The sequence below is a fragment of the Pempheris klunzingeri genome, chromosome 6 (assembly GCF_042242105.1).
Source record: "Pempheris klunzingeri isolate RE-2024b chromosome 6, fPemKlu1.hap1, whole genome shotgun sequence".
In the NCBI taxonomy this organism is placed as follows: domain Eukaryota; kingdom Metazoa; phylum Chordata; class Actinopteri; order Acropomatiformes; family Pempheridae; genus Pempheris; species Pempheris klunzingeri.
This window is the reverse complement of record NC_092017.1, coordinates 15,144,022-15,153,302: the sequence shown is the minus strand read 5'-3', so window position 1 is coordinate 15,153,302 and position 9,281 is coordinate 15,144,022.

Here is a 9,281-nt window from a genome sequence, read left to right as displayed (position 1 = left end):
CTTTCCCAGACACACACACACAAACACAGACACAGAAGTGGTGCTAGGTCAAGTCCCAAGGAAGTAGGGCAGAAGTGTCACATAGACTCTCTCACTTGACGGGTGAGTGCTGACACCCGACGTGGCCGGGGATCCAGGTTGGCAGCTGCAGCAAGACTAACAAGCTGAGTGACAACAGCTCAAGAAGAAAGAATTTGAAAAAGAAAAAAGATTTTTTTTTTAAATCACGTCATAATCATCACATGATCAATGCACTTGCAGCAACTTGCAAGAATTTAGCGAACATCTTTAAGTCTGCTAAACGACCTTAAAAGCATTCTCAGACTTCATTTTTTATAAACTAGAAAGCAAACAATGGTTGACAAAAAACGGTAAAAGAAACGAAATAGCACAATGACAAATGTCATAGACTGTAAAAGTTTCCAGGGTGACGCCATCAAAGTAATTGACTGTGGAGTTTAGTTCCCCACCACTTATGGTTAAGTCTGTTTTATTCCATTGTGGTTACATTTACAATTCATCTTCATATCACAAATGGAAACTTTCCAACACATGTCAAGCATGTCTCGCCTGTCAGCCGCCCTTTTATTCAACATCCGCTCCATTTCCTTTCTTCCCCGTCATCTGTCTGATGCCCCATTAACTATGCTGTCCTTGGGCTCCCCTGGAGTCTCCTTAAGGACAGTTAAACTAGCAGCGTCCATTTCTCTGGTCCTCCTTTCACCTAACCATCTATTTAAATAGATTTGCTGTTAAGGCAAAACTATACAGTGTAACCACATGCTTTTGTATATCTGGTTATATCAAGTGATAGAAGCAGTATGATGGCTGGCAACACCAACACCCATCTTCCCCTTTGAGCAGCAAAGAAACAATTGTATGCATCAGATGTTTTCAGATGGGCTTAATGCAACATGACATTGTTCTTACTTTATCTGAGGCAGAGCTGTGGCTGCTACAACAACTCTCTTACTTACGCACAGTAAGTCTTTTGGAAAGAACTATAATGAAGGTCAACGAAGTCTGTCAGTGTGTATGCATGTATGGGCACTCACTCTGACCCAGATTCGGCAGCGCAATGGGGCACTGTGCCAACAGAAGAAAGAGCATGCACGCTCACATTCATACAGACGGTCAGACAACAGAGCGGGGAAAGGTCAGGAGGGTGTCCCGGTGAGAGAGGGATTATGCAGGACAGTTGTGTGACAGGGAGCTCACTGGAGCACAGCTCGGACTGAAGACAGGTGGAATACTTACTCTTGTGTAGAGACTGGAAATGAGGGCTTTAGGGGCTTCATTATTAGAAAAAGAAAACATTCTGTTTTCTGCACGAGACACACATATTTCTCCTTTGTCTTTGTTTCTTGTTTCATTTTCTGTGTGCGTAACGAACGCAGGTACAAGCAGGTAGCCATTTGCTGCCCATTCTCGGCTGGCGGCTGAGGTGATCTACTGGACCAATTCCAAATGGCTCTGTACCTATAAGTCATTTCAAACCCAAAATATGTTAAAGTAGGGCCCAGGTTTAAAATACTAGACTTAAAACTTTCAGGGCCTTTAATGGGTGAAAGTACTTTAAGTAGGGAGAAAATGAGAAAAGAGTGTTTTTATTTAACAGATTTATCTGGTCTTATTAATCCTCTTGTGATGCCCTGTTTTGATTTTATTTCCCCCTGGTTTTGAGTATTTCTGACTCCACCACAGTTCAGTGGAGGTATTTTGAATTGTGTGGTTTTCTTAACCACTACTAAAAAAGTAGTCTCTATAAAAACTGTTGACTGCAAGGTCTGTGAAGTATCCTTACTAATAGGGATACTGATTCTGGAAAAAATCTGTTTGGTTGGAGGCCAAAATCTCAGATACACAAATAAAACCAAAGCCATCTGCATGGCCGGATACCACAACAGCTAAATCAGTGAAATGTTCTTTGTACTTTGGGTGAACCTACTGGACTTAGCCTTTCTGTGATGACTGAACACAATGTTTTTATGTTTTCACCAACACTGCAATTTCTTGTTTTTTATCAAACATAATATGACAAAGACGGCAGCATAGCTTATGCACCTTTGGCTGAGGACAGTTCAATAATAGATCTTTGAGGCTTTTGTTTGGGGATATTGCCTCACATTAAAATTACATTTTTCTTTTAAAGGTTATCCCCTTCATCTTTTCATAAAGCTGTCCTTGTTATTGCAACTCTAACCGTGTTCAGGATCTAATATTGAGGGGCTTTCTCTCTTCCTATGAAAGTCAGTGGTCAATATATCCTTATCTCATTTTCATATATTGCTCCAGTCCCATAAGATAAGGCAGCAATATCAAACGGAGAGGGAGCGACAACTTTGGACATGTGTTATGAGAAAATACCTTTAATAAAAAATGACAAGGAAGAGAGAGACAGACAGGGAGGTGAACTAGAAGGACTGACAGACAGATGGACAGTACTTATTTAGCATTGTAAATGAGTGGCAAAGCAGGCGGCAAATTTATGGAGGGTCAGGTGTGCCTGTTCAGCAGTATTAGCAGTGAGAGTGCTCTAACCAGTCCCCTGTCTCACCCAACCATGCACGTCCAGAGGCCAGCACGACGTGGCAGACGTGCTGGAACTCCAAGACCCAAAATTACAGCTGAAACGTGGGATGATGGCTCTTACAGCATGCCTGTGTCAGACACGGCTGTGTGCATCTGCATGCGTTGGTGCTGATAAATACTCAGGATCACAATCAGGCGGCATAGGTCACCCCAGGTCATAAACCAGACTCCTATTTCTCACATTTCCTCTTCAGTTCTCTGGATGAACAATGCTTCTTCCTTTCTGCCATTTTGTCTCTGTCACTTTAAATCAATTTTCAATTAAAGGGGGACTGTGCAGATTTATACAATTCAGTGTCTCTTTACAGTTCTTATGGAGTACTACTGCATATGTGAAAACGGTTGTATGAAGCCAACGTTGAGTCAGTGTCGACTGGAGCTGAAGGCTACAAGAAAATGTCAAAAATCTGGAGTTGTGGAGTATGAAGATAAGGATGATTAAGAGACCTCTGATGCCCGCTCATTATATCTTCCTGAGGCTGAAGGCTACATTAGCCACTAATAGCATAACACACCTGAATCTCCAACTAAATTTTCATCAGTCGAGTTGTATTGTGGTTAATGTAGATGCCAGGTTTTGACAAAGAAGGAGAATGTATGGAATAAAAAACAAGATATCTCTGGTTCTGCTGTATTTATTTATTTACTTTTTTTCCTTTTTAGGTAAAATTGTCCACCACAAGCCAATGTTGTAGGAGCACACATGCTAATTTCCTGTTCATTCGGATAATTACCAAATGAGCAGATTCTGCAAATGTCAATGATGCAAACGATGTAATACTAAGGCACATTAGCACAAACAAATTACACACGCTCTCTTTCTTTCTCTCTTACTCAGTTGAAATCAAAGTTCAAGTGTACTCCTCACATGAAACTGTAGAAACGAAATGCGTTTACCTAAACCTCCCCTGTCCTTCACAGCATGTTCTTTATTAACCAAGTTAACTGTGTATATGGTGCACTGAATGCTGCCTACAATTCAACTGAATTTGTTTAATTGACTGTCATCCCTGTGTGTAGGAGTGCACATGTGTGTTTAGAGAGAGGCACTATATACAGAACACATACATATAGTACAGCATATGTACTGTACATTGTGTATTGTGCATACTGTGTTATGTATTATGTTGTATTATGTACAGTAACAGAACATCAAAGAAATGCGCAAATATAAGCTTTGTCAATGTGTACATGTCCTCCATTTAAATGAATTTGCCTCTTTCTCTGTATATATTTCTTTACCACCCACTAATACCTGAATCTTTACTGTCTGATAATTTTTTATGCTCTCCCATTCTGTTGAATCTCCTGCATTAGCCGGTTTCTAACTATTTCAATTCCATTATCACCCCTCTCTCTCCCCCTCACCCTCTTTTTCTAAATCCAATCCCCTGTCCACCTTAGACACCATCAGCAGCACACCCTAATTGCAGGGAGCAGATTCTTTATGAGAATGGCGATTCTGCTGAGAGGAGGAAAAACAATGGAAGCAAATGCTGTTTCTATTGATCAGCCAGTGTCTGTGTCCTTTCTCCAGTCGGCTGTGTTTACTGTTTCTGTTCAGAGGTCTGATATGTCATAAGATTTAGTGGCCCTGGTGCCCATATTAGCCACTGCAGGCAGAATTTCCGTAGACTAGCAGAGGAAAGCATGGCTGTAAATACAGGCTGCTCTCTTAACCAGACACACACAGCTTCGTAAGTTGTCTGGAGGAGCGTCAAACATGGCAATTAACTTCTGGCCCATACAGTGCAGGCAACACAGTGGGCTGTATATCATAGTGTGTATCATCATGTGTGGTGGCAAAGGACATATCAACAAGTAGAGAGGAAATATGTTAGCAAGCGTTCACAAGAAATGTAAAATGACACATTTTCAGAGAGTATACCATGACTCACATGTGACTCCTTAATGAGGCAAACCTCCCTTTTCATGGGACCTGTAGGTAGACATGCTGACAGATCACCTCACCTCCAGCGACAGCTAATCCATAAGAGTAAATCCGAATGGGGCTGAGGCCAAAGGGCAGCTGGAGTGGGCTACAGGTACCATTCTGTCTGTCTGCTTGCCCTCACTACTCTCCACAGCCTATCAATAAGTCTAATGATGATGGAGGCCTGGTTAGATTAACTTTCCACACTGTTACCATGTCCTATCAGTCATGGAGGCCTGTGGACTGGGAAAACGGATGTTAGTTTGTCAAAGGTTTGCATTTGCATAGAGGACTGTCTTAAGAGAAATCAGAGGTCAATCCAGGACACAAAGCCCTAATCCACAGGAGTGACCGTAGAAGTTATAGATAGTGTCTGTGCGTGTGTCTTTTCCTTCACTCTCTGCCTCTCAATGTGTGTGTGTCCGCACACTATGACTGGTTTGCTCTTTTCTTTCCATCAGCGTGACAGCTAGATGAGGTTGTGAATAAAGAGTTCCGTCATCTCATCAATAGTTATCAAGGTCAGGGTCAGAGAGACAGACAGGTGAGGTGATTTATTACTGGAGGCAGAAGGTGGAGCGTGAAAGAGAGAAAGTGGGGAAAGGTGAGTGCATATAGCAAGGAAGAATAAAAAGCCTGAAGAGGAACATTAGAGATCAAACAATGCAACTGACCCAAGGACAAGCACGTAAAGACACCAAAAATGGGAAATGTTATAGTAGTTAAAATGATATGGTGTAGGCCAGATCTGTACATGCACTTTGATGTTAGATGTTCATACAGAGAGAGGTCACATGTTTTGATGGTTTTGACTCTGCTAATAAAGTATGTTCTACGTGTCCACAAATTATCAGCAATCTTTACAAAGCATAAATCTTCTCATTAAGGATTAGTGATGTTAGATTATGCGAGGATTTGGGATTTAGATGACCTGTGATAAGTTACAGGTCAGCACCGCTAATTAGACCAAAGGTCTGTTCTCTTTCGTACGGCTTTCTTAATTGCGTGACTGTTTGTGATTAACTTTAATCACTCAATTTATTGATTGAAGATCTATCATCAGCCAGCAGAGACTCACAGCAAAAGTCACATTAATACCATCAACTCGCATGTGTTTCCTGGCAATCCCCTGTCAAATTACACAAGTGTCAGGCTGACACAGTTAATCCACCACACTGTTCTCATGAGAATCCTCCACAGGCTAATCGTGCTTCCAAGAATAATTGCAGTCATTTAAAAGCAATGCGTGAATGGTATTTGATAATGTGAGTTCATTTTCCCCACAGACTCATATTTCCCTGTGATCCTCCACACCCTACTTTTTGCTAGTGGCAAGGACTTTGTGGGGTCTGCTGATGGCTTGTGAATGTTCATAATATATATATTTTTTTATCTTTGTAGGCACCAGAAAGTAATATTGAGAATGTGTTTTTTTAACTCGAACATCAAATTTTCACAATCTCGCTATCTTGAATTTTTATGTTGAGAAAGATATGAATGTCTATTCCAAATTTCATGGCAATCCATTCGATAGATCGGATAGGATGATATATTTATATTTCTGACCGATATTGCCATCCTTAGAGCCATGCTGCGAGCGTGGCTAAAGAATTGTTAGCTCACTCCTGAAAGTTTTTTCTTTTTTGCATCTATTTCCCTTTTCCTGACTTTTTCTTCTTCCACAGTTTTCCTATCTATCTTGCTATCATGCTCCTGTTTCTCCGACTCTCTCTCACAGCAATGCATCATTCATCTACCCATCCATCTCGCCTCACAAAGGCCAATCAGGTGACTACAGGGCTGTTTACTAAGGAGTAGCTAGTGGCTCCATAAAAGGCGTGACACAGAGTCAGGGTTGTTGGGCCCAGAGTGACGGATTGTACCAGACCTGCCTGGCGGAATAAATAGAGGCATTAGCAGCTCTACAGCTGGTCCATGCTACTGCTGAGGCTTACTGGCCTATGAAATGTGCAGCATGGCAGTGTCCTGGGCCTCACCACAGTGTGATGAATGACTTATATTCCTCTGTAAAACATATTAAAGTCAGATTGCATGATGGATAGCAAGCAAAGGACAGCAGGAGAGAAGGAGAGGAAAGTAGAAGGAGGAGAATTGAGGAAGTAGAGGAGAGAACTTTTGATAAAATATGTAAAGGGAGGAAATTAAATCCCAGACAAAAATATCAAAACTGTCCCCCCTCCTTTCTACCTTCCATTCCTGGTGACTGATGAAGAGAGCAGAGGCAATTTTGAATTTTTAATGAGTCCCCTTTAGGCCCCAGTACAATGTCTGGCCTTTGTATGCCCGTTAGCCTCCTTAGAAAGATTCTTGTGCACTTTCTTCACTTCATACAGCTTGGGTGGGCTCCCAATGGCCTTATTCAGATTTTACCAATGAGCCATAAGTCTCTCAATTACTGTCTCTCCTTCACAGTTTTTCTCAGATTACCACGCACTGTTTTCCCTTTGATTTAAGTGTCCTTTGAGAATTCAACTAAACTTGAACTAGCTGCCACTGAAATGATTCTATATGCATTCAAACTACAGTTATTGTCTTTCTGTCTAGGAAAAGAGTAGATTTTACAAAAAACAGCTAGATGAAAAAAAATAATAAATTCTATCATGTAAATACTATAATGTTCAATTGTTTGAAGGATTGTTTTGAAATGTTGGGAAACACCTTGGTTCACAGATCATCTTTATGTTTATGATCTCTATATTGGTAGAACATGTTCCTGAATGCACATTAGAACAGCACTTAAAAACTTTTGCCCATACTTTATCTTGAGTTAATGGAGAAGGTGGGATTAATGCTCTGATTTTGCCCTCGTCTCACTGTAAATCATTTAAAGATGTCACATTGGAACTAAATACCACTGGGTGCCAACCAGACCTTTTCAATGCTTAGCCGAGGCTTTCCTCATCTTGTGTGCGAAGCAGAGCTCCCTTGGTGACATGAATCACTGCAGGTACAGCTGAGTCAGGCTACACACACACAGAGGTAGAAACTAGAAAAGTTGGTTGGGAGGTTCTTTCAAACTCAAAGTACTATAAAACGGTCTGAAATAAAATTACATTTAGTTAAAAACTATTTGTAAAGATTATTAATTTATTAATATGAAAGAACCATGAATAAATGAATTTTGCAGTTCCATAATTAGGATAGGACAAAAAACTATTAATAAGTTATTTTGTCATTATTCTTGTTCTCAACTCTACCATTACTTCATTTATGAAAATGGTCATAATTACAAGGAAATTTTCATTTTCATTAGATTGCTGTCATCGCAAGCTCAGCCCAGTAATTGCTTTTTCAGTGTACTGATGTGATGTCAATGTGACGAGTGGCTAGGCTAGACGCAAAGCAGTACTGACAGCGATGCGATGCCGAAGCAGATTTCCTGGCTAGTCGCTCTCTGTATGGCTGGGGAATATACACTCCACTCAAGTGTCAGTGAGCATCCATTGACCGACTGGCAGAAGCGCTCAATGAGTCAATCAGTCAGATGATCAAAACCTGATATCTTCATTGGTGTAGGAGTAACCCCAAAAGGTGATTTACCTTCAATTTCTCAGTGTCTCATGGATCAGAGAAGACTGATTGCTGGCCTCATCTATTTAATCACATGTAGAGTAATGGTATTGATTTATTGGCCATGAAGTGGAGAAGTGAGGTGTTAAACAGCACAACACAATGACTCTGATGTTTTGAGCGTGTCTCCATGAGAAAATACAGTGCTAACAGTCATAAGTATACATGCTTGTGTTTGTGTCATACCTTGGACCAGCATATCTTGTAAAAAATGCAAATGACACATTTAAAAGTGATGCATCGCAGCAGTGTGGCTGGTTGCTTCTTTGGCAAGGCTTATCCCTCATTTGTTATTAATGTATTTATTATTTGTTTCATTAATTTATAGAAATGATCAATCACGTTAAATGTAGCCAGAATTAATCCTCTGGCGATGCTAATCGTGTGGAGAAAATTTGAAACGGTGCATCATCAGTCAACTGGCTCCATCAGACTCTGCTATCTGAACCAAGTGTCCTCTCATTTTAATTTAATTCAGCCCCCCCCCCACCCCCCCACCCCTCTCTCTCCCTCTCACTTGCTCTCTCTTGTTCTCAGTGAAGGAAAATTAGACTGTGAGTTCAAAATGATTTTGGCAGGCTCGTCTGACAAACTCCTCCAATCACTGTCTGTTTCTCCGGCTTGATCAAACCTTTACAGCTTTACACTTAATTTCCAAAGCTGATATCAAACAGTCATCAATCCTTTTGCTTTAAGTTTTGGAGTAATAAATGTTCCCAGGCTCAGAATCACATCAAGCTGTTAAAGAGCCTGTCACCAGGAACTTATTTTCTCACTCTACACAGGGATTGTTTACTACCGTTCAATATGCATGAATAATTAATGCTTTTATGAATTACTAAGACCATGCATTTAACCAGGCTCTCCCTGGGGATGGGATGAATTCTCAGAATGCTCTTACCAAGGTCAGGGGTTGAGCTAATTTTTCATAAAAAACTAATTTTACCATCATGGGTAAACTTGGATCAAGGTATTGATGGACGATTATTACTCTCCACCCATTTTACACACTGAAGTATGTTCACAGATGTTGGGGAGCTTGACTGCATCTGTGAAAAAAGTTGAATAAGCCTATTGTGGCCTCAAGTGATGTCACTAGGGGCAATTTTGTGGGTGACACAAGTTTGAAAAGAAGTGAGCTTACCAGACCTCTACAGCCCGGCCC